Source organism: Erinaceus europaeus, chromosome 13 (genome assembly GCF_950295315.1).
Source record: "Erinaceus europaeus chromosome 13, mEriEur2.1, whole genome shotgun sequence".
Taxonomy (NCBI): domain Eukaryota; kingdom Metazoa; phylum Chordata; class Mammalia; order Eulipotyphla; family Erinaceidae; genus Erinaceus; species Erinaceus europaeus.
In genome coordinates, this window is record NC_080174.1 from 95,636,350 (window position 1) to 95,663,533 (window position 27,184).

Below are 27,184 nucleotides of genomic sequence, written 5' to 3' on the forward strand. Positions count from 1 at the left end.
CAAATACAAAAGTAAATTCCAAGTGGATCAAGGACTTGGATGTTAGACCACAAACTATCAGATACTTAGAGGAAAATATTGGCAGGACTCTTTTCCGCATAAATTTTAAAGACATTTTCAATGAAACGAATCCAATTTCAAAGAAGACTAAGGCAAGTATAAACCTATGGGACTACATCAAATTTAAAAAGCTTCTTCACAGCAAAAGAAACCACTACCCAAACCAAGAGATCCCTCACAAATGGGAGAACATCTTTACATGCCATACATCAGATAAGAGTTTAATAACCAACAAGGAAATTCGTTGCCAATTTTGTACATATAAATACAGTATTATGTTTTGGAAAACTTACTCAAACCCCGGGCCAGAAGATGAACACCAGTTGGTCATTCTAGCACACTATCTGATATGGCATGACCCATTAAATCCTAAGAAACGTGTTCACAGGGACCTTCTACTATACACAGCAACCTGGGCTGCAGGATTGTAAGCCTGTTACACAGGAAAAGGATCATATACACAGTATTTCTTATTTTATACATGTTAATTAGGCATCCAGAGGGCACATTCACATTCCTGGAAGGAGACTGGTACTCTTGACACCCCCCACCAGACAAGACCTATGAACCCAAAACTTTAGAACCACACAGCTTGTATGATCTTAAAACCTCGTATCAAGGAATGTATTCACCGATACATAGCTGAGAGTTATTGGAGGGGACGTAAAACGTTTCACCTCAGGTAAGTGCAGGCACAGTGAGCTGGTATATGGGATAGCCCAGTTTTCTCTCAAGATCCCCTAGACCACTGGACCTTTCGGGCCTTCAAGGCCCTCGGGACCAAGGGGATGGAATGTCACAAACAAGAATATTCAAGCATTCAGTTAAGTGTCCCTTACATATACCAGATGAAGAAAACACAACTCCTTCAACACAAGGTCTGAGACCTCGCATTCCTGAACAAATGTTTTGTAACTTATGCCCAAACTTAGAATAGAAAAATATTAATGTATAAGGAATGTGAACCTAGTGCTATGACTTATGTCCAAACTTAGAGTAGAATAATATTAATCTATAAGGCATATGAACTTAGAATAATACTAAAGTGTGTACGTGAAACTATAAGTACTTGAAACAATATGTACTTGAAATAATATGTACATGAAACAATAAGTGTGTACATAAGACATATATAAGAAGTGTGAGAATATTAAGTGTGAAAGTATTCCTCTGAGTGTGAAATGTTTAAATAGGCTGGAAATATGAGAATAAGTTGTTTCAGTTTATAGTGTTTGTTAAAGTGAATATTCCAGTGTGAGAATATTATTTTGAGTTTGAAATGTTAAAATGCTTATTTGAGTGATGAAACATTGTTAAAAGTAAAGTGCTAAAATACTCTTGAGTTTTAAGTGACAAAGGAAAGTGAAAAATAAAACTTAGAACCTTGGCCCCCAAGTCCTGCAGGCCTGCATAGATAAGTCCTATGCAGGATAAATGCCCTGAAATGGCCCTGCACAGGCGTAAGATAAAGTCCAGTGCAGAGCAAGCCTTATGCGGCCCCCGTAGTTCTTTGAAATGCCCCTGCAGGACGGCATAAGATAAATTCTTGTGCAGGGCAAGCTCAATGCAGCCCCTGAGTTCTCTGAAATGCCCCTTACACCAGCATAAGATAAAGTCCTGTGTAGGGCAGGCCCTACATCTGTATTACCTGATAAAATTAGACCTACATGTCAGGAAGACCCCAATTCTCATTGGCTAGAAATGACCTAAGCCCCACCCCAGCCCAGCTCAGGGACAAAAGCCCCAGATTTTGGACATGGGTGGCAACTTTTGAACTGCCTGCTACTCTGTAAGTTCAGAAGCCCCCATCCGGCATATCCCATGGCAATCGACACACCAATGGTCACCGAGGTGTCTGCAGATTTCCCACCAGATCCAGGAAGGAACCAGCTACTTGGAACAGAACCAGCACATATCTGGACTAGACCCAGGACCCATCCGTACCAGAACTCTGCCTGGACCAGATTCGTCAACCCGAGGACATTATTTGTCCTGACCTTACCTGTGAACCTACCTGTCTTATACTGAGGAGGTATTTGGGATACATAATTGGAATTATAAGAACTTGACGTCAGCATATTCAGATTTCTAAACTGCATTTCAATAATTTATTTTAATGTTAGAGTGTGATGTTAGTCTGCAACATGGTGTTAGATTGCCATCTAGAGTCAATATATGAGCACTGCAGCAGAATTCTTTACCCTATTTAAGTAATTAATATCAGGGGCATTTTTCAGTCTATGCTCACAATTTCTAAAGCTGTGCAGACCTCCCACCTTTAGTACTAATATTAAACAAGAATAAAATGTCTTAGAAATATTTCTAATTCTTTGTGCCTGTTTTCAAAGCAGTTTGTAAAAATTCATAGAAAGTTGCACAGAAGGGTGGGGATAGGTAGGTAGCACAAAGGTTATGCAAAGACCAGGTTCAGTCCCTCACAAGACCACAGCCAGAGCTGAGCACTTCTCTGGGGAAAAAAAAAAACAAGCATATGTTTTAAACCAATACAACTTAATAAAAATATCTAAAAAAATTACAGTGCCTACAGTCAAGGTGAGAGTAGCCCTGAAATAATATAAAATTGCAAAATTGTCAAATTACTGGCAAACTAATGTAGGTGAGGCTGTATTAAGGTGCTGTTTAGGGAAAAACTCTGCAAGGACATTAGCAACTACTTCCTCACCCTGTCGGAAGCCTGCAGGAAGGCCAGGTGTGCACAGAATCCTGCATTGTGTCATAGTACCTTTTTACATTAAAAAGAGAGAGATACTCAGAGACAGAGACCAGAGCACTTCTCACCTCCTGCTTATGGTGGTGCTGGAGATCTAACCTGGGATTTTGGACCCTCAAGCACAAGAGTCTTTTTGCATAACCAAACCTATATCTCTTTTTCCACCTGATTGTTATTGCCATAAAAAGAAGTTGGGGGTGGGGCTGGCAGGCAGTGCAGCAGGTTAAGAGCACATGACACAAAGCAGAAGAACCCACAGAAGGATCCCAGTTAGATTCCTCCGCTCTCAACCTGCAGGGGATCGCTTCACAGGTGGTGAAGCAGATCTGCAGGTGTCTTGTCTATCTTTCTGTCCCCCTCTGTCTTCTCTCACTCTCTCGATTTATCTCTGTCTTATCCAACAACAACAACATCTATGACAACAGTAACAATACTAACTACAACAAGGGCAACACAAATTGAAAAAATAGCCTTCAGGAGCAGTGGATTCCTAGTGCAGGCACCCAGCCCCAGCAATAACCCTGGAGGCAAAAAAAAAAAAAAAAAGGAGTTCCGAACAGAGGGTGGATAGCATAATAGTTATGCAGAGACTCTTAATGCCTAAGGCTCCAAAGTCCCAGGTTCAATCTCCCATACCACCATCAGCCAGAGCTGATCAGTGTTCTGACAAAAAAGAAATTAAAGACATGCAGATGTGCACACCAGGATACAATGGCTGAAGTTAATCCCCTTTGAATTCCACTTCAACATTCCCTGAATCCACAACAAAAGTTAGAAGACCAGACAATTCAATACCCCCCCTCTCTTTGTCTTGGGAGATAATATGTCTGAATCGTGTATTTGCCTGTTTCTCTGATTTGTCTCCGTAAGTGCTTGCCTCCCTGAAACATGACTGATTCTCTGGTGACTCCTCATATATAAATCAGCTTATAACCACACCAGCAGAACTTTAGGGTGGGACCTCTGTCATCTTCCTCTTGTTCCCCAGCACAACCTCAACGCAGGACTCCACAGCTTCAGCCAAGAAGAGAAAAGTTTTGGAACATGAATGGTGTTTCCCACACCCTGCCCAAAGAACACATTGAATCCGGAACCCTTGCGATGGACCAGGAGGCTGAGGTCCAGGGGGCTGCAGCCCAGGTGCAATGTGGACATGGTAGAATGACTAGGGGAGGAGCACCCTGGCCACATGGCTGCTTCCCACAGCAGCGCAGCAGCTCTCAGGCACAGCTCTCCCTATCTCGGTCCAGGTGAACTGCACTCACCATTGGCTGTCCAGGCTCGGGGCTCCCTGAAGACTCCTCTCCAAGTCCAAATCGCAGGAAAGCGAGGGTGAGGTGTATTGTTTTGTGCGGGCTATGTTGTTTTCAACGGGCTGGCTTCATGGGCGGGTAACAGACGACCAGGGACTCATGGTTGAGCTGTAGGCAGTATCTCTTTATTCATGCAGGACACAGCACAATCTAAGACGAGCTAAGCTAAACTCAAGTACTGTAAAACTCACAATGCTGTCTTTTTATATACTTGCCAAGTAGGGTGGAAACAGGATGTGACATAGAGAGGGTGGAGAGAAAAGTGACTGGTGAAAATCAGAGTGTGACAAGGAGGGGATCAGGGTGTGACAAGGAGGGGGCGGAGCAGGCAAGAATCCTATCACTGAACCACCAATGCCCTGGAGGGAGTGCTTTATGTAAAAGTGATTTATGTAAATAGACCAAAGCTTTGAATGGGATTAAATCTATCCCTATATAGGCATATGGTTAAGCAGAAGCCAGGGGGAGCTGGCATACTATCCTACATCTCCCCCTTTCTTTTTAACTATTTGCCATAGTATCAGGAGTGTGGGGTGAACAGAAACCTATATCGTACAGGCGTTTTCAAAAGAACTGGCATAAGACATGGAAAACAAAATAGGCGAACAGCAATAACCAGTGTGATGCCAAGGGGAATGTTTCTTGCCTCAAAGGGGAAGGCCTAGCAGGCTAAAGGGCATTTCTTGCCTCTGGGAACGCTTCATGCCTCTGGGGGCATCTCTTGCCTCAAAGGGCGTTTCCTGCCTCTGTGGGCATCTCTTGCCTCTTGGGGCGCTTCATGCCTCTGTGGGCATAACCTAATAAGGAGGGGGAGTTTTCTGCCTCTGGGGAAGAGCCTGCAGGCGAGGGGACATGGTCTATAAAGTCTCAAGGCAATTGGCTGAAGTTAATCTTTGAGAAACACAGCAGCGTGTACCAGTAAGTACGATGGAGGTGTCAGTCCAAAGTAGCTTACCACAGAAGAAAATGCCAGAGGATGAAACGCTGCATGTCTGTCTCGATGGGGAATGTCGGCCACCAGAATTCTGCTTTTCTGTAGAGAGTGATCTTTGGAGTCTGTGAATCTGTTTCTTCAGGTCGTGCCAGGTCTCATCATTGGTTTCCGGGGGTGTGTTGTAGTCATTCCATCTTGTGGGCAATGTCAGAGAACAGGATCCAAATGGATTTCCAGGAATTCCATTTGAGTAGATGCTTTTTCACGTGAAGACTTGACAGCTGAAATTCACTTACTTGTCAAACAAAACTTGTAGCAGATTAGAAGTTTACTATAATTGATAACTCCATTATAATTGGAAGTCCTTTCTAGTATGATTTTAAGGTTGTTTAAACAGTTTAAACTCAATAAAATGTGGAAAGGTAAACAGAAGAACCACGGTTAGAAGCCTCAGGCATGAGAATAATTAACATAATCATTGCACTATCTGCCCCACCCATAACTCATACAGTTTTCAGGATTAAACGTTTCAGATTCATGTCAAGATGTAAAAGAGAAATCAAAGGAGGTTAAAAACAATTTTTTGGATTGTTTCTGGATGTCTCTAGAAATCATGGCTGCGTCCAGCATTTTTTTTAAGTCAATGTCAAACAAAAATTCAGTCATTCAAATCATTCTCTTATGAAACGCAACTTGAACCAGATTATCAAGATCTCACCATGTAGGATTAAGAGTCCCCGGAGGGCGTCCTAGTCCAAAAAGGTCCTTGAAATTCCATTTAGGGTGCTTCTGACTGTTCCGGCTGGATTGCTTCAGGCACCCATTTTTAAAAGTGTCTTCCCATTGAAGAAAGAATCCAATCAGGAGAGTAGAACTAACCACGTGTCTCCATATTTGGGAACTGCCAGGGTACTGGAGAATGCTCCTCAAACTAGAGTAGTCCTTCTCCATGGGAAACATTCGAGAAGAAGTCCAGAAAGTCCCAGGGGAAATCTCCATGCATATCCCAAGGTCTACGATCACGGTCATAAAGAACCAAACTGTGGCCCGGAGCAAAATGTAGTCCTTTTCCTCAGGAAACATGGGAGAGGGAATCCAGAAAGTCCAAGGAGAAATATCCGTGCATCTCCCAAGCTCTATGATCCCAGTCATAAGAAACCAAAGTTCCCGGTCAGGGAACCGAAGTGTGGCCCAGAGTAAAATGTTCCAGAGACAGACTAACTTTCTCATGATGAAACAGTAGAGGCTTTGGCAAACCTCTTCATAAGTAGAAAGGCAACCCATGGTGGATGGGTAGCCAAGTTTACTTATCTGGACGATGGGTGGGTTAGGTCCCACGTTGATGCCGGTCCATGTTTCAGGGCTTATTTCAGTCCCTGTTCAGGCTCCATATGTTGTTTTGTGCGGGCTATGTTGTTTTCAACGGGCTGGCTTCACGGGCGGGTAACAGATGACCAGGGACTCATGGTTGAGCTGTAGGCACTATCTCTTTATTCATGCAGGACACAGCACAATCTAAGACGAGCTAAGCTAAACTCAAGTACTGTAAAACTCACAATGCTGTCTTTTTATATACTTGCCAAGTAGGGTGGAAACAGGATGTGACATAGAGAGGGTGGAGAGAAAAGTGATTGGTGAAAATCAGAGTGTGACAAGGAGGGGATCAGGGTGTGACAAGGAGGGGGCAGAGCAGGCGAAAATCCTATCACTGAACCACCAATGCCCTGGAGGGAGTGCTTTATGTAAAAGTGATTTATGTAAATAGACCAAAGCTTTGAATGGGATTAAATCTATCCCTATATAGGCATATGGTTAAGCAGAAGCCAGGGGGAGCTGGCATACTATCCAACAGAGGTGAGAAGTCAGTGAGGACCCCAGGAGTGGGATCATTAGTGTGCTTTACTTCCTGGCTTGTCTTCTTTCACTACCACCTACAGTATAGATGGGAGGCGAGTTTACACTTCCAATAGCTTAAAAAATGATTGGATGAAGCACTTGTTGACAACACACCTCCTGATTGGATAACACTTAGACCCGCCCAACAAAGAAACACGCCCCCAAACAAACAGCCTATCAAAACCGGAGATTTCTGAATGGCAGAAACAGTGTCCAATTGGCTTCCCAGATATGCTGAAACTGGGGAACTAGCCAAGCAAGAAACTGAGCTACAATGTCACTCAAGAGCACTTCAAGCTGGATGGCTCCAGCTCACTCAGACCCACAGCTACCCCTGCCCTATCCCCACCCAACACACACTAGGGTATTTGGGCCACAGTCCTGAGACCCCAGACGCTGCCATCATGATGCTTTTTGGTGTGTTCAGGACGCATTGTTGTTGCCTGCAGCCTTGACTGGGATGCACAGTGCTCTCCACAGCCCTGAGGCAGGGGGGAGCGGAACATGGCAGTGAGCATGGGACACTGAGCATGGGTCTCATTTTTGCTATCATTGAATAAGTTCACAGACTTACTCAATATGGATGGCTTAAAATGGAACAGGGAGTCGGTCCGTAGCACAGCGGGTGAAGTGCAGATGGCGCAAAGTGCAAGGACCAGCGTGCGGATCCCAGTTCGAGCCCCCGGATCCCCACCTCCAGGGGAATCGCTTCACAGGCAGTGAAGCAGATCTGCAGGTGTCTTTCTCTCCCCCTCTCTATCTTCCCCTCCTCTCTCTCCATTTCTCTCTGTCCTATCCAACAACGATGACATCATCAACAATAACAATAATAACTACAGCAACAAGGGCAACAAAAAGGGAAAATAAATAAAAATTAAAAAAAAGAAAATGCAGGAGTGGAAATTGGCTATTTTGCACAGGCTGTTGTTGTATGCTTTACATTGGGTTGTTCTAGTTCTCCCCCGCCAAGAGAATTGGATCAGTCCTGCTAATTTCGTGGGCCCGCTTGGCCCCGCCCCAAGGAACCCCACCCCAAGGAACCCCGCCAGAGTTCCAGAGTTCGGGAGTTGGAGAGTGGCAGAGTTGGAGAGTGCATGGTGCCGCCGCACGGGGAAAGAGGCAGCAGATTTCTGTTTGGTGATTAGTTTGGTTTAGTTTATGAATCATTGTTCCTGAATAAAGAAATACAGCTTCCCTGCCCAGCCGTTGTCTCCGTGTCTCTGTTACCCGCCCGAGAAGCTAGCCCAGTCAGCTGGAGCCTCCGAATTTTTAACAACAGGCTGTGGGAGATATTGTTTTCTATATTCTGCATAAAGTTGCTGTAAACTTGGACAAATGAGATGAATTTGCTGCTTTGGAAATAGGAAGAGCTGCTAGTGACCTTTACTCTCCTCTGTCAGGAGAAGGAATTAAAATTAAAGAAGTTCTTGCAGAAATCCTGGACTCATCAACAAGTCTTGTCATACATATGGGTGACTGACCAACATGACAGTGAGTGACAGTGAGTGATCCTTCAGAACTAGGTGATCCTGGTCCCCACCTGCAGGGGGAAGGCTTCATGAGTGATGAAGCAGGGCTTCAGATGTCTCTCAGCCTCATTCCCTCACTATCTTCCCCTCTCACTTTCTTTCTCTACCCAGTGATAAATAAAAGATTCTTTTTAAAATACATTTTTATTTATTTTTATTATTGGATAGGGACAGAGAGAAATTGAAAGGGAAAGAGGAGATAGAGAGGAAGAGAGACAGAGAGACACCTGCAGCTCTGCTTCATCACTTGTGATGTTTTCCCTTTGCAGGTAGGAACCAGGGACATGAATCTGGGTCCTTGCACACTGTAATGTGAGTTCTTAACCAGGTGTGCCACAGCCTAGCTCTTTAAATAAAAATTCTAAGAAAAAGTAAAGATAGGGAGTTGGGCGGTAGCTCAGTGGGTTAAACTCACATTGGCGCAAAGTGCATGGACTGGTGTAAAGGAAAAATAAAAATAGAATTTTTTGGTTGGGATATATAGCATGATGATTATGTGAAAAGACTCTCATGCCTGAGGCTCCAAAGTCCTAGGTTCCCCCACACCACCATAATCCAGAGCTGAGCATTTCTCTGGTAAAATAAATAAATAAATAAAAATAATAAATTTAATAATAATAGCTGAATGATCTAATGAGGGAAAAGCTTATGAAAAACACACAAGTTCTATTGAGAATTAAAAATAGGATCCTTAAATAAACTAGTGTGAAGAAACTTAATCTAGCACAGTTGTCTTAAATTAGTGGTGACTGCACTGTTTTATGTTCAATCAAAAAGACTGTATTTGACGTATTGCACTAAAGTAAAAGACTCTGGGTGTGGGGGGGAGAATACAGGTCCAAAAGGGATGACAGAGGACCTAGTGGGGGCTGTATTGTTATATGGAAAACTGGGAAATGATATGCATGTACAAACTATTATACTTACTGTCAAATGTAAACCATTAATTCCCCAATAAAGAAATTTTAAAAAAGATTCTATTATGGAACTTTACTTTTGATATATTTTTAAAATGTATCTACTTGTTTTAATTTTATTGTATTTATGTATTTATTTATTGGAAAGAGACAGCCAGAAATCGAGAAGAAAGGGGAGGGAGTAAACAGAGAGGGAGAGAGACAAAGAGACACCTGCAACTCTGCTTCACAACAGTACTGCTGCAGGTGGGGGCTGGGGATTCAAACCAAGGTCCTTGCACATTGCAGCATGTTTGTTCAATAAGCAGCCCTCTGGCCTCTATTTACTTCTTTTTCACCACTATCATCACCAAAGTTTGGTGTTCCCATCACCACGCCCATAGATAACAACCACAGCTCTCCCATTCTTAAGTATGGTTTGACGTTTATTCACATTTGTATTCTCAAGTCTCTCTATTCCACATATGAGTGAAACCATTCTGGAGTTGTTGTTCACCTTACTTGATTCACTAAGCACAATCTCCAATTCTATCCACTTTATCCCAGTGGACACAGTATCATGTTTTATTGCTGAATAATACTCTAATGAGTATGTGTCCCATAACATTTTTATCCAGTGATCTGTCAAAGGGCATTTTGATTGTTTCCAGGTTTTTGATATTGTGAATACGACCACTATGACCATGGGGTTATGCATATCCCTTTGAATCAGTGCTGTTCTATCTTTTGGGTCTATGCCTAGTAGTGGAGTGGCTGGATAATATGATATTTCCATCTGTATTTGTTTAAGGATTCACCATTATGGCTGGCAGTACTGATCTTTTTAGTTGATTTTTCAACCAGAGCACTGTTCAGCTCTGGCTTCTGGTGGCTGGGGGAAAAACTTGGGGCTTCGGAGCCTCAGGTATGTGAGTCTTTGCATACCATTATGCTATCTACCCTCTGCCCTTAGCATTTTAAATATGATTTCAACTTTTTTTTTTAAGATAAAAGATAGATAGGAGGAGAGAGAAAGTACCAGACATCCCTGTGGCACATGTGCTCCTGGGGATCCAACTCGAGACCTCAGGCTTGAGAGTCCAAAGCTTTAGCACTGTGCCACCTCCCGGACCAGTGATTTCAATTTCTGAGTATGTTTCTCAACACTGTGGCAGACTCTTGGCAAGAAACGTGTGACAAGAATGGCAATAGAGGGGCTAGCTCCATAGGTTTTAGCACCAAGTGTTACAAATATGAGACACTAAATGGTGCAAGTAGAGTCAGGAATGTAGACACAGGAAAGTTTAGTAGTAGCCAGGGGAGAGCTTGAGAAGCCCAGATATAGTAGTCAGGAGAGCTTAGAAGGCCCTTCCAGGACTGAAGAAGACCCAACCTGGGGAGGGGGAGCTGAGAAGCCCAAGGTGACAGGGTCTTATGTAGTCTTTGGGTGTTGCTATGCTTCAGATTGGTTTGGTCCCACCCCCTCGCCTCTGAGAGATTGTGGTTTAGCCCCTGCTAGATTTGTGCCTCCCCTTCTCCCCGCCCCCTATTTCTATGTACTTCCTGTGTCCCCAGTGGCAGCCCCAGAGGAGAGAGATGGAGGACAGATCTGTGTGGTGATTAGGTGCTGGACTACTTGCTTGCTCATAAATAAACAAATACAGCTTCTGTGCCCAGCTGTGTTCCCTCGAGTCTCTGTCTACCGCCATGAAGCCAGCCTGGCCTACTAGAGCCCTGAACATTAACAACATGTGGGGGGGGGGGCAGGTGGTGGTGCACCTGGTTAAGTACACACACTACACTGCACAAGGACCCAGGTTCAAGCGCCTTGTCCCCACATGCAGGGAGAAAGCTTCACTAGTGGTGAAGCAGTGCTGCAGGTGTCTTTCTGCCTCTCTCCCTCACTAGCTTCCCCTTCTCTCACTGTCTCTGTCTCTATTCAATAATAAATCCAAATAAAGTTATATATATAGTGTGTTGGCTATTTCTGGCATGGGCAGAGGATTCATGACCCATTTAGAGGTGTTTTTGATTGGATGTGTTCGGTGAAGACAGGAGTAAATCTTGTGAGGATGAGAGGTTTGCTTATTCTCAGAATGCCCCCTTCAGTCTGTTTCACCAAGATAAGTTATTTTTGTGAAAGTAGGTGGTCAGGTCTCAGCATATTTCCTTCAAGGAGGACAGAACTTTTGTGATGGGTACAGTGCACAGATCCTGGATTGTCTCTCCACTGCACACTTTTTAAAAAAATGTTTTTCCTTTATTGGGGGATTAATGTTTGACATGCGACAGTAAATACAATAGTTTGTACACGCATCATATTTCTCAATTTTCTACATAACAGCACAACCCCTACTAGGTCCTCTCAACCTTTTCCAGGACCTGTTCTACCCCCCACACACCACACAGTCTTTTACTTTGGTGCAAACTGCAAACTTTTTATTATGATTTATTTACTTTGCTAGGACAGGGAGGATATTAGAAGACAGAGGAAGAGGGGGGGGGAATGAGAGAAGGAAAGAACATCATTAGCACAGTTTCACTGCTTGATAAGCTTCCCCCTGTAGGACGTGAGCCTGGCTTGAACATGAGTCCTTGTTCATGGCAATGTGCTAAGAAATGTTCACCACTGCACGTTTTCTAAGTGTGGAACTTTGATGTGTGCTAATTTTCATAGTTTGGATGAGCTGATGACATCCCAAATCTTTGAGTCTTGTTACTCTTTAACTAAATTGTCCCCTGAATTTCATTCTTCCCTCACATTTTTATAAATTACAAGTAGAAACCAGGTTGTATTTTTTTTTTTTATGAAAGCAGTGCTCAGATCTGGTTTATGGTGGTTCTGGGGGATTGAACCGGGAACTTCAGACCTCAGGCATGAGAGTCTGTTTGCATAACCATTATACTAGCTATCATTGTCCAGTTGTACATTCTTTATAAAATAAATTTTGGGGACTGGGTGTTGGCACACCTAGTTGAGTGTACATGTTACAATGTGCAAGGACACAGGTTCAAGTTCCCAGTCCCTACCTGCAGGGGAAAAGCTTCACAAATGGTGAGGTAGTGTTGCAGGTGTCTCTGTCTTGACCCTCTCTGTCATATCCTTCCCTCTCAATTTCTGACTGTCTCTATCCAATAAATAAATAAAGAATAAACAATACAATAAATTTTGCATTAGTGGTTTAATAATGGCTTACAAGATCACACGATTGTTGGAGAATCCCTAACTATAATGCTTGTTATTTCTCTGGTGAACTATTTAAAAAAATTATTTATTTATTCATGAGAGAGATAGGAACAGAGAAAGAATCAGACATCACTCTGGTACATGTGCTGCCGGGGATCGAACTCAGGACCTCATGGTTGAGAATCCAGTGCCTTATCCACTGTGCCAGCTCCCTGACCACAATGAACTTATTTTTTAAATTACTAACAGCTATGCATTATAGCAAACATGTCAAATTATTTTTATTTTCTGTTGTGTTGTATGCAGCTTCAAGGAGATGTTTTGACTACATCAGGGTAAACACAGATAGTCATCAACAGGCCTTCAAGCTAACGTGAAGCTAACATAGACACTTGCAGACCTGCTTCATTGCTTGTAAAGTGACCCCCTTCAGGTGGGGAGCCAGGGCTTGAACCTCAATCCTTAAGCTGGTCCTTGTGCTTTAAACCTCATGCACTTAACCCTCTGCGATACTGCCCAACTCCCAGTCTCAGCATTTTTTTCTGATTTTACTGGAGAGGAGAGAAATGGAGAGGGGTGGGGAGAGAAAGAGCTACCTGCAGACACTGTGAAGCCCTCCCTTGCAGGTAGGGAGCGGAGGGCTTAAACCTGGGCCATCTCCTATGGTAACAGGTCCACTTTATGGTTCTGCTCCATCCAGCCCTTCATTGTTTCTTCGTGCCTACCTGTGAATGAGATCACTCTGTATCCATTCTTCTCTGGCTTGCTTCCCTTAGCGTGATTCCGTGCACATGAGGACATGTGTGCTTAACCAAGTGTGTCACCACCTGGCCCCTAGTCTTACAGCCTCTTGAACCACTACTAATAACACACTGAAAAAATGGACGAAAGGGTGGAGGGTAGATAGCATAATGGTTATGCAAACAGATTCTCATGCCTGAGGCTCCAAAGTTGCAGGTTCAACCCCCCAACACCACCATAAGCACAACTGTTACGCAGAGCTGAACAGTGCTCTGGTAAAAAACAAAACAAAACAAAAAAAGCAGCAAAACCCAAAGGCTCCTGCCAATTGATGGAATCACCACTAGGGCCCAGGCTTGAACCATCAATGGGCTGAGCTCCAAGGATGTAACCCAGGCCCAGAAGTTTCTGGTATAGTTTTGGGTTTTATTTTAGTCTCTGTCTGTCTATATCTTTCTCTGTCTCTCAATATATATTTTTTTCCAGAGACAGAGAAGAAGACAAACAGAGAGACACCTGCAGATCTGCTTCACTATTTGCAAACCTTTTCCATTTTAGTTAGGGACCAGGGGCTCAAACTTGGGTCCTTGTGCACTGTGCACTACCACCTGACCCCACAAATGTTTATTTCTTTTTAAAATTTTTATATTTATTTATTTTCCCTTTTGTTGCCCTTGTTGTTTTTCATTGTTGTTGTAGTTATTATTGTTGTTGTTGTTTTTGGATAGGACAGAGAAATGGAGAGAGGAGGGGAAGACAGAGATGGGGAGAGAAAGATAGACACCTGCAGACCTGCTTCACCACTTGTGAAGCAACTCCCCAGCGGCGGGGGGGGACTGGGGGCTTGAACCAGGATCCTTACTCTGGTCAGTGTGCTTTGTGCCATGTGCACTTAACCCACTGTGCTACTGCCTGACTCCCACAAATGTTTATTTCTACATCCCCCCTCCTCCCACTCCCAAGATATGTATCAGTAACTTCCCTGTCTCTTTTCTTTATTCTCTTGAAATATTTTTCAATTTATTTATTATTTATTATTCTTTTATTACTTTTCAATTTTAATATTGATTTACAAAATTATAAGGTAACAGGGTATGATTTCACATTGTTCCCTGAGTTCTGTGTCCCCACTCCCTCCAGTAGAATCGACAGCAGTTCTCACAAGGTTGCAGATATGGGTTAATTATTATTTCTACAACTAACTGTCTATATTTGTCTTTTTTTTTTTTCTCATGGTCTGATCTTCACTTCCATTCCACAGGAAATCCTATATTTTTGTTTCTTTTTCTTATTTCTTCTCTTTCTTTTGTTTTCTTTATTCATGAAGAAGATAGGAGAGAGCAAGAACCAGACATCACTCTGGTACATGTGCTGCCAGGGATTGAACTCAGGACCTCATGCCTGAGAGTCCAATGGTTTATCCACTATGCCACCTCCTGGACCACTCCTTTTCTTTTCTTTTTCTTTTAAGTATTTATTTATTATTTATTCCCTTTTGTTGCCCTTGTTGTTTTATTGTTGTAGTTATGATTGATGTTGTTGTTGGATAGGACAAACAGAAATGGAGAGAGGAGGGGAAGACAGAGAAGGGGAGAGAACCTGCCAACCTGCTTCACCAACTGTGAAGACACTCCCCTGCAGGTGGGGATCCAGGGGCTCCAACTGAGATCCTTATGCCGGTCCTTGGGCTTTGCCCCACCTGTGCTTAACCCACTGTGCTACCTCTCGACTCCCCTTTTTTTTCCTTTTTTTTCCTTTCCTTTTCTTTTCTTTTCTTTCCTTTTCTTTTCTTTTCTTTCTTTCTTTCTTTTTCATCTCCAGAGCACTGCTCAGCTCTGGCTTATCGTTGGGCTGGGGGTTGAACCTGAGACCTCTGGTGCCTCAAGCGTGAAGGTCTTTTCCTTTTTTTGATTTTTTAATATTTATTCATTTTCCCTTTCGTTGCCCTTGTTTTTCATTATTGTTGTAGTTATTATTGTTGTTGTTATTGTACAAGACAGAGAGAAATGGAGAGAGGAGGGGAAGCAGAGAAGGGGAGGGAAAGATAGACACCTGCAGACCTGCTTCACCGCCCGTGAAGGGACTACCTTACAGGTCCGGGAGCCAGGAGTTTGAACCAGGATCCTTATGCCGGTCCTTGTGCTTTGAACCACGTGCGCTTAACCACCCAACTCCGGAAGGTCTTTTCTATAACCGTTATGCTGTCTCCCCAGCCCTTCTCTTTCTCTCCAAGTCACACCTACACCTGTAACTATATCCAAATGTTCTTCCTTTCTTCCTTTTCTCTCTCTGGGTCCTGATGGAGTTGGAGTCCAGAGCCCTCTGGTCATCTTCTCTCTATCATGGATCTCTGGGAGAATGGAGCAAAATTCTTTATGGGGTGCAGAAGCTGGGATCAATAACTTCTCTCTCTCTCTCTCTAAAGGCCAGGCTCTAGGATACAAAACAGTGTGGTCAAACATGTCCTGAGCAATGCAAAACACTGTTAATTTCTCATCAAAAACAGAATGCGGGGCCAGGTGGTGGCACACCTGGTTAAGCACTCAAATTACAGTGCTCATGGACTTGGGTTCAAGATGCTGCTCCACACAAGGGAGGGAAGAGGGAAAGCTCATGAACGGTGAATCAGGGCTTCAGGTGTCTCCCTGTCTCTCTTTCACTCCATCTTCTCCTTCTATCCCAATTTCTCTCTCTATCAAAAAAAAAAAGAATATTAAAAACAAAACCAGAATGCTAATATGGGCCCTAGTCAGGTGGATGGAGTTTACATTTAATGGTATTTATATACTTTCCCATATTTGAGAGCTACTCTCTGCTCTAATCCAGATTTCTAGTCCTATTCTCAACTCTGACACCATGTTCCAAGACTATGTTTTTAGTCCATCTGCATGTTAGCTGTCAGGCTCAGATAAAAATTACTAAAGTCATGGGCCCCTCAGAACATACCTAAAATAGACTTGCTAGCTTCTTCCCACATGAAGACCCCTAATTTCATCTGCTCTATTTCTACTTTTGAATCCTATTTATTAAATAATTTGTGCTGCTTTATATCTTACCACCTTTCTGTCAACAAGTTGTTATGCAGATGCTACCATGATGCCATCCTGACTTCCCTGGGCAGACGACCTCAACAATGTGTCCCAAAGTCTCACCTCCCCAGAGCCCTGCACCACTAAAGAAAGACAGAAACAGGCTGGGGGATGTGGATCCACCTACCAACACCCATGTCCAGTGGAGATGCAAGTACAGGAGCCAGACCTTCCACCTTCTGCACCCCATAAAGATCTTTGGTCCATACTCTCAGAGGGATAAAGAATAGGGAAGCTTCCAATGGAGAACTCTGGTGGTGGGAACTGTGTTTGCACATTACAGTGCACAGAGACCTGGGTTCAAGCCCCCGATTCCTACCTGCAGGGGGAAAGCTTCAGGAGTGGTGAAGCAGGGCAGCAGATGTCTCACTGTTTCTTTCCCTCTGTATCTCCCCCTTCCCTCTTGATCTCTGGCTGTCTATATCCAATAAATTAGTAAAGATAATATTTTTAAAAAATAATTATTTTTTTATATTTATTTATTTTCCCTTTTGTTGCCCTTGTTTTTCATTTTTTTATTGATGTAATTGTTGTTAGATAGGACAGAGAGAAATGGAGAGAGGAGGGGAAGACAGAAAGGCAAAAAGAAAGACAGACACCTGCAAACCTGCTTCACCTCTGTGAAACAACTCCCTTGCAGGTGGGGAGCCAGGGGACTTGAACTGGATCCTTACTCCAGTCCTTGGACTTTGTGTCATGTGCACTTAACCCACTGCACTGCCACCTGACTCCCAAAAAAAATTTTAAAGGACATAACAATAACCATTGTGGTTTTTGCTCCACACCGCCCCCTAGAGCTTCTCTGTAAGCATTGTAATTACAGGCCCTGAGTACATACAGGGTGACACCCAGCTTGTCAATCAGGCAGGTCATTTCCCCCCAAGCAGTGATGCAGACTGTTTCCCTCTCTCAATATTTTGTATAAAAACCTTAGAATACTTTGTAACTCAGGACCCACTCTACAGAAATCCCCTAGAGTGTATGTCTGCTTGCTAATACTGTATGAAAACTTCTTTGCTTCAAATTCCTGTGTGTTTCACTCTTCAGTACGTTGCTGATTGTCCAAAAAACCAAAGAAATTGGGGCTCTTCAATTGTTTTACCACGTGACAAGGCCAGGGCTGGCCAGATGCTGGCTGCAAATGGAGCAAGGCAGACATTTCACTCAGTGAACCAATTCCAGCATTTCCAGACCAGGCTACAACATTCCCTTTTTTTTTTGCTTCCATTTTTCTTTTTTTGTTATTTGGTCTAGCTGGGTCTTTTTTTGTTTTGTTTTGTTTGTTTGGTTTTTTTTTTTGGTCTACTTTAGATAATGCAAAGTCTTACCCTGTATTTAAAAAACTGTTTCATTTGGAGGCTGGGTGGTGGGACATTCAGTGCAGCGCACATGTTACCATGCAAAAAGAACCAGGTTCAAGCTCCTGCACCCCAACTGAAGGAGGTGACACTTCATGAGTCATGAAACAAGGCTGCAGATCTTTATCCCTCTCTCTCCTCATTATTTATTTATTTATTTTCCCTTTTGTTGCCCTTGTTTTTCATTGTTGTTATAGTTACTATTGTTATTGTGATTGATGTCATCAGTGTTAAATATGACCAGGAGAAATGGAGAGAGGAGAGGAAGACAGAGATGGGGAGAGAAAGATAGACACCTGCAGACCTGGTTCACCACCTGGGAAGTGACTCCCCTACAGGTGGGGATCTGGGGCTCAAATAGGGATCCTTAAGCCTGTCCTGTGCTTTGCACCACCTACACTAAAACTGTTGCACTACCGCCCAACTCTCTCCTTTCTCATTTCAAAAAATACTCTTTTTTAAATTGATTAGTGCACAGAGACAGGGAGAAATTGAAGGTAGAAGAGATAGAGAGGGAGAGAGACAGAGACACCTGCAGTCCTGCTTTATCACTGATGAAGCTTTCCCCCTGCAAGGGCTTGAACCTAGATCCTTCTACACTGTAATGTGTATACTTAAATAGGCATGCCACCTCCTGGTCCCTCTCTCTCCTTCTCTATCTCCACCTCCCCTCTCAATTTATCTCTCCTGTCAAATAAAATAGGAAAAAATGGAAAAAAATGGCCAGCAGGTGCAGTAGATTCACAGAGCTGGCACTAAGCCCCAGCAATAACCTTGCTGGGAATAAAAATACACATTCCCAGAGGGATAATTTTTTATGGAAGCTTCCAGTGGAGGGCATTCTGGTGGACATGGAACTCTGGTGGTGGGAATTAACAATCTTGTTGAACTTTATTAAACCCCTAAAAAATGAGTAAATAAGTGAATGAATGACAAAACAAAAAAAACATTTAATTAAGGGAGTGTTGACTTACAAAACTGTTGTGTGCAGAGGGTAGGCAGCATAATGGTTCGGCAGGGAGATTCTCATTTTTGTGGCTCCATAGTCCCAAGCTGGTGTCAGCAACCCTCAGCCTCAAGCCATGCTAAGTGCTCACTGCTTTTTGACCCTCTTACCTGCCCCCTTTGAGTCCCTGGATCAGCTGTGATAGACCACAGCTAATTAAAGTCTCACCTCATGTGTTCCATACATTGCTCCTTTTTCTTTTTTTCAATATCCCCCCCATTTTGTTGTTGTCCTTCTTGTCATTATTGCCATTGCTATCATTGTTGTTGGATAGGAAAGAGAGAAATGGAGAGAGGAGGGGAAGACAGACAGGGGGAAAGAAAGACAGACACCTGTAGACCTGCTTCACTGCCTATGAAGAGGTACTCCTGCAGGTGGGGAGCCGGGGGCTTAAGCCAGGATACTTGTGTGGGTCCTTGCACTTCACGCAATCTGTGCCTAACCCACTGCACTACAGTCCGACCCCCCTTTTATTTTTTATTATGACAGAGAGACATAAAAGGAAGGAAGAGGGAGAAAGAGGCATAGCTGCAACCTGCTTCACCACTCCTGAAGTTTCCCTCCTGCAGGTGGGCCCTGGAGGCTTGAACCTGTGTCCTCTCACTAGGCAACTTGTGACCTTTAAGGTTACACACCAACACAGCCCCCCACTGTTTCTTTATGCTGGTGTGGGGGACTGAACCTGGGACTTTGGGTCCTCAGGCACTAGCATGTCTTTGCATAACCACTGTGTTATCTACCACTGCCCTCCTGCTCTGTGTTTCTTATGCCCACCTGTGACTGAGATGGCTCTGTGTCTGACTTCATCCTCCTCCTTCTCCTCCTGGCTGGTTTCACTTAGCATGATTCCCTCAACTTACATCCAACTTGTAACAAAAGAGTTCATCCTTTTTATTTCTTCATTTTTGTTTATTTTGTTTAAAACCAGAGCAGTATTCAGCTATGGTTCATGGTAGTATCAGGAATTGAACTTGGAACCTCTGAGCCTCAGGCATGAAAGTCTTTTGCATAACCAGCAAGTTATTTCCCTTGCCCTATTATAAAAAACATTTGTTTATTTATGTATTTATTTATGTATTTATTTATTTATGAGAGAGAGGGAGAACCAGAGCATCACTCTAGCAGGTGCAGCTTCAGGGACTGAACTCAGGACTTCATGCTGAGAGTCCAGCACTTTTTTTTAAAATAATTTATTTCTTTATTGGGGAATTAATGTTTTACATTCAACAGTAAATACAATAGTTTGTACATGTATTACATTTCCCAGTTTCCCATTTAACAATACAACCCCCACTATGTTATTCATCATCCTTCATGGACCTGTATTCTCCCCAAGCACTTTTTAAAATATTTTTTTATCTCACTGAACATAATTCTGTTATGTTAAATGTGAGAATCATGTGAAGTGAGATAAGTCAGAAAGACAAAAACGAGTATGGGATGATCCCACTCATAAACAGAAGTTGAGAAAGAACAGAAAGAGAAGCTCCAAGCAGACTCTGACTGAGTATGGAGAATGGCACCAAAGTACAAATCTCTGGGTGGAGGGTGAGGGTGGGTGTTCAGTTCCACTGTTCAGGGGCAGGGGAGGGGGAGTTACACAGACCTTTGGCAGTGGGAATGGTGTTAATATACACTCCTATTAACTTATAGTCTCACAAATCACTATTTAATATGAGAGGGAAAAATGGATCAGATGTCTCAATGTTTTGATGCACAGACCATAGTTTAAAGAAATAAAAAAAATTATTTGTTTATTATTGGATAGAGACAGAGAGAAACTGAGAGTGGAGGCAGAGATAAGGAGGGAGAGAGACAGAGAGACACCTGCAGCCCTGCTTCACCACTCACAAGTTTTTTCCCCTGCAGGTGGGGACCAAGGACTTGAACCTGGGTCCCTGTGCACTTTAATGTGTGCCAGTACCCAGATGCACCACTGTCTGTCTGAGCCCAGGACTTCATCCACTGCAATACCTCCCAGGCTTTTTCCCTCACCCCGTTTCATTGTTTCTTACAGCTGTCTTGTACCTACTGTGCTCATGAACACAACACATTGCTCCCCTGGTGGGAGTGTTTGAGTATTGAGTTGAATGGGTGTGTGATAAAGACCCTCCCACAAATACAAGTAGAACCTGAACTGGAATTAGTGTATTGCCCCAAAATAAAAGACTCTGGGGTGGGGGGAGAATACAAGTCCAAAAAGGATAACAGAGGACCTAGTGGGGGGTTGTATTGTTATATGGAAAGCTGGGAAAATGTTATGCATGTACAAACTATTATATTTACTGTCAAATGTAAAACATTAATTCCCCAATAAAGAAATTTAAACAAATGTAAATATATAATATAATAAAATCATATAATTATATATATAAAAACCCTCCCTACCTCTGTGCTGATCCCATGGGGCAGGGGTAGGGTGGTGGGGGGAGAGGAGCTGCCACTCCTTGTGCAGCCCAGCCTGTTGACCTTTTCAGAATGTTTCAGTTTGACTTTTCTGCACCTGATAAATGAGCTCAAGTATTTCCTGTTGCAGTGAGAATGTCACCAGGAAGGCCAGGGAGGGTTAATGTGAACTCTGTCCTGTCCACCCACTTCCTAGAGAGTTCAAGCGTCCATCCCCACCTGCAGGCAGAATACTTTGCAAGTGGTGAAGTAGGAATGCAGGAGTATTTGTCTCTCCCCTATCTGCTTCCCCATTCCTATTGATTTCTGGGTGTCTCTATCCAATACATAACTAAATAAATAAAAACAAAAACTCACAATAATATGTAAATACTTTTATATAAAGATATTATGCCAAATATAATGATATCATTACAGGTATTTTGCATGCATTAATTGAACTATTGGTGAATAGCAAGTTTTGGCTTTGTGTTGAAATTTTGCACTAGAAATATTGATCTTTTCTGGAAGGGCTACCTCTAAGTATCATAAAAATATAGATATTTGCAAGGATCATGGTTACAGCCCCCAGCTCCCCTCCTGCAGGAGGGTTGCTTCACAGGTGGTGAGGCAAGTCTGCAGGTATCTATCTTTCTCTCCCCCTCTCTGTCTTCCCCTTCTCTCTCCATTTCTCTCTGTCCGATCTAACAATGACATCAATAACAGTAACTACAACAATGAAAAACAAGGACAACAAAAAAGAAAATAAATAAAAATATTTAAATATATAGATATTCATACACTGAAGATATTCTTATTGCTTTCAAGTGTATTATTTTATAAATACTTAACATCTTTGTCCCTATTTAAATTTTTCCATTTACTTCTTACATGTGAGAAAGATTTTCCTGTAAAGTGGAGAAAAGACAGATAATGTAGGACATAATTATGGTACTCAGTGCCTCAGACAGGAACTTCAGTCATGTACATCACATACATCACATTGGAGTTACTTGTCCAATGATTCTATAACCTAGTCATGAAGTATTTTTGATTTGCTTATTTAAAAAATTGATCTATTTGTGGCAATGACTATAACTTTCATTTTCTGAATGAACCGTATTAAAAGGGGTCATATGCAATTGTTAGGTCAGTAGAGAGCACACAATTAAGAACCCTTGAGTCTACTTATTCAGGGAAACCATGCATGCACCTGATCTCAGTAAATTACAGACAACACTTTTGAAAACACAGTAGTTTCTTAGGTGGTACATCATGTTTTATTGTAAATGTGACTCTCACCTTTGTTTACTCCCATGCAAGATATGCTGCCCTTTGGTGGAATGTTCTTGTATCTTTTCTAAAATTGCAAAATATAAAACATATTCAAAATTATAAATATTGGGGCAGAGGGTAGATAGCATAATGGTTATGCAAACAGACTCTCATGCCTGATGCTCCAAAGTCGAGGGTTCAATCCCCCATACCACCTAAGCTAGAGCTGAACAGTGCTCTGGTAAAAAAAAAAAAGAAAGAATTAACTAATTAATGCAAAAAGAAATTATACAAATTGAACTTTTCTTCTATCATGAGTCACTATCAAACCTTGTTCACTGAACAGTATCTCCATCTCTACAGTGGTGAACAAAAAGTGTTTTGTCTTCTAGTTGAAAAATTAAGGCAGTTAGAGTTACCTAGTGAAAGAAAGTTCCTCAAGTTTTCACACATTACATCTCTGTAGAGTTTCTTCTCTGAAGGATTCAATAGTGTCCACTCCTCTTGAGTGAATTGTTGTTGCAGCGGTCTGGTGTCGGGCTGCACCACGGAGAAGAGAGCGGACGTCCAGAGCAAAGGGGTACACAAATCTTTATAATAGGATGGGGGGGGGAGGTTTGGTTCAGACCACGTGGAGCCAGCTGGCAATGGCCGACCACGGGGGAAGAGCAGGGAGTGAGACCTCAGAGAGGGAGAGCCGAGAGCCCAGAGAGAGCGAGGGGAGGGGTGAGGGGGCTTTTTATTGGGCGACAACCAGGGGTGCCGTGTAGGGCCAGGATTGGTTGAAAGGGGGCACTCTAGGATTTAGTGGGGCACAGAAAAACCTGGGGGCGGAGCCAGGATTGATTGAAAGGGGGCACTCTAGGATTTAGCAGGGCATAGAAAAACCTGGGGGCGGAGCCTGCATCAGAATAACTTCTCAGCAACAGTGAATATCACAGCTACATCTTCACAGGTCACTGAGCCCTAAAATATGTGCAATGTGTTCATGTGAGAAAATGTGAGTGAGAGATTTGACTTCTGGAGGTGGAGCTACAAGCAGCAGATCACTTCCTCTCCTCTCCTCTCCTCTCCTCTCCTCTCCTCTCCTCTCCTCTCTTCTCCTCTCCTCTCCTCTTCTCTCCTCTCCTGGATCAACTAGAAATACCAAAGGAGACCACCCAGGACCAAAACAAGACAGGACTAGAATGACCACAGGAACCCAGTAAATTACCGGTGAGTACAAACACATGTGGCTGGTAACAGAGAGGTGAGAGGAGCCTAAGGAGAGATTAAGTGACTACTAACAGTCCAGCATTTTATCAGTTGAGAAACCATCTCCAGTTTGCTCCACCAACAAGGGGACAGCTTAAGGGAGGAGAGGACTCCCCAGAGACTCACCAAGTACAACTCTGAGTCTCCATTGCTACTACCCTCAGAATCTGGAGCAACAACAGGGAGGGACACCAGGGGACAGAGATCTAACTGGGAAACTCAGGAGAAGACCTATACCTCGGTGGCATAGCTGAGGGGCTGTGAAAGTCTCTTTGCATAACCACTGGATTATCTCTGCCACACCCTGCTTTATCTCTTGGTCAAGAGTCAGTGATTAAGCTACGAAGCCTATTGATAGTTTAAAAGCCCTCAGGCTCCCATAGCCTACAGGGAAGAAAAAAAAGGCTTTTAAACCACTCAGGGATTGAAAAAACTGTTAACTTCCACCACTGTAAACCCTTTAATTAACTTACTTAGACACAAGTCAATCCAGGCAATAGTGATCAATAATTTGAAAAGTACTGATAAAGGGAACTCATAACATCATATATAAAATGGTTAAAACAACAAGAAAAAATATTGGAGACTCGAACCAGGACAAGAGTCCAGCTAAAAGTTCTCCAGAGGGTGAAGCACAAAATAACGAGTTCAACATCCAAACATTAGCTAAGGAAATAATAACAGGAGTGAGTAAAGAATTTGAAAAAATTATAATCAGAAATGCAGAAACAACAAATGAGAATATGGAAGAAATTTCTAATTATCTCATGGTTATTAGAGAGCTGAAAGCTGAAATTGATGAGCTAAGAATGCAACTAGTGAACAAGCTAAAACAGTATCAGAGCAGGAAAACAAAGTAGATGAACTCCAGAAAACAGTAGAGAGCAGAGAGAATAGAATCTATGAGGCTGAAGACAGAATTATCAAGATTGAGGATGAATTAGAGACAACTAAAAAAGAAGTAAGAGATCTCAAAAAGAGATTAAAAGATGCTGAAAACAACAACAGAGTCCTATGGGATGACTTCAAAAGAAATAATATACGCATTATTGGCATACCAGAGGAAGAAAGAGAAGGAGAGGAAGAAAGCATTTTCCAGGCCATAATAGTTGAAAATTTCGGTAGTCTAGACACCATCAAAGACATAAAGATTCAAGAATCCCAGAGGGTCCCAAACAGAATTAACCCAGACCTAAAGACACCAAGACATATCATACTAAGAATGGAAAAAAATAAGGATATAGAAAAGATGCTGAAGGCTGCAAGAGAAAAAACAGAGTCACCTACAAAGGAAAACCCATAAGATTAGCAGCAGACTTCTCCATACAAACACTACATGCCAGAAGAGAATAGCAAGATATCTTTCGAGTGCTCAGTGATAAAGGCATCCAGCCAAGAATACTATATCCTGCTAGACTGTCATTCAGACTAGATGAAGGCATCAAAACCTTCTCAGACAACCAACAGTTGAAGGAAGCAACTATCACCAAGCCTGCCCTGAAAGAAGTTCTGAAAGGTCTCCTATAAACAACCAGAGCACCACAAATAGGACATATATCAAAACACTCTAAAACTCTAGAAGAAAGGCGTTAAAATATCTTCAGTCTTTGATATCAATAAATGTCAATGGCCTGAATTCACCTATTAAAAGACACAGAGTAGGAAGATGGATCAGAAAACACAACCCAACATTATGCTGTCAAGAGGAAACCCACCTAACTCAACAAGACAAACACAGACTTAAAGTGAAAGGATGGAATACTATCATACAAGCCAATGGCCCAGAAAAAAGGGCAGGAACAGCTATTCTCATATCTGACATGATAGACTTTAAAATAGATAAGATTAAAAAAAGATAGGAATGGACACTACTTAATGCTCAGAGGATCAGTCAATCAAGAGGACTTAACAATTCTTAACATCTATGCACCCAATGAGAAGCCATCTAAGTACAACAAACTTCTACTGAAAGAGCTACAGCAATATATTAACAGTAACACAATCATAGTAGGGGACTTCAACACCCCACTCTCAACTTGACAGTTCATCCAGGAAGAAAATCAGTAAAGACATAAAGGAGCTAAATGAAGAGATAGATAAACTAGAACTATTGGACATTTTCAGAGTCATTCATCCCAAGAAACTGGAATACACATTTTACTCAAATCCACATGGATCATTCTCAAGGATAGACCATATGTTAGACCACAAAGATAGCATCAGCTGATTCAAGAGCACTGAGATCATCCCAAGCATCTTCTCAGACCACAGTGGAATTAAACTAACACTTAACAATCAACAAAACATTAGTAACAGTCCCAAAATGTGGAAGCTCAACAATACACTTCTTAGCAACTTCTGGGTCAAAAAGGAAATCAAGGAAGAAATCAAATATTTCGAGAGTTCAATGAAAATGAAGACACAAGCTATCAAAATATTTGGGACACAGCTAAAGCAGTCCTAAGAGGGAAGTTCATAGCTATACAAGCACACATTAGGAAACAAGAAAAGGCACAAATAAACAGCCTGATTGCACATCTTAAAGACCTAGAAGAAGAACAACAAAGGAATCCTAAAGCAACCAGAAGGAAAGAAATCACAAACGTTAGGGCAGAAATAAATAACATTGAGAATAGAAAAACCATACAAAAGATCAACGAAAGTAAATGTTGGTTCTTCGAAAGAGTAAAAAAAATCGACAAACCTTTAGCCAGACTCACAAAACAAAAAGGGAGAAGACCCAAATAAATCGGATAGTAAACGAAAGAGGAGATATCACAACAGACACTGAAGAAATTCAATATATCATGTGAGGCTTCTATGAACAACTATATGCCACCAAGCAAGAGAACCTGGAAGAAATGTACAATTTTGGGTCAGGTAGTGGGTTAAGCGCAGGTGGTGCTAAGCACAAGGACCAGTGTAAGGATCCTGGTTCGAGCCCCTGGCTTCCCACCTCTAGGGGAGTCGCTTCACAGGCTGAAGCAGGACTGCAGGTGTCTATCTTTCTCTCCCCTTCTTTGTCTTCCCCTCCTCTCTCCATTTCTTTCTGTCCTATCCAACTACAATGAGATCAACAATTACAACAATAAAACAACAAGGGCAGCAAAAGGGAATAAATAAATAAATATAGAAAAAAAAAGAAATGGACAATTGCCTAGATACCTACCAACTTCCAAAACTAAGTAAAGAGGAAGTGGATAACATGAACAGCTAATGAAATTGAAACAGTTATCAAAACTCTTCCCAAAAATAAAAGTCCTGGACCAGATGGTTTTACAAATGAATTCTACACAACTTTCAAAGAAGAACTAATACCTCTACTTTTAAAAGTCTTCCAGAAGATTGAAGACACTGGAATACTCCCTGCCAGCTTCTATGTAGCCAACATCACCCTGATACCAAAAGCAGACAGGGACACAACCAAAAAAGAAAACTACAGACCAATATCTCTGATGAACATAGATGTGAAAATATTGAACAAAATTCTAGCCAACCGGATTCAGCAGTATATCAAAAAGATTGTTCAT

General features: G+C 42.3%; 1 protein-coding gene and 1 long non-coding RNA gene across 2 annotated transcripts in view; both read right to left on the reverse strand.

Annotated features, from left to right (window-relative positions):
- LOC132542421 (zinc finger protein 709-like) overlaps positions 1-27,184 on the reverse strand; it is a 215,596-nt gene that overhangs the window by 68,070 nt on the left and 120,342 nt on the right. The window lies entirely within an intron of this gene.
- LOC132542454 (uncharacterized) lies at positions 22,380-22,850 on the reverse strand. The gene is made up of 2 exons (XR_009553466.1): positions 22,820-22,850; positions 22,380-22,485 (listed from the first exon to the last, which is right to left on the reverse strand). It is a non-coding gene; the product is annotated as an uncharacterized LOC132542454 (long non-coding RNA).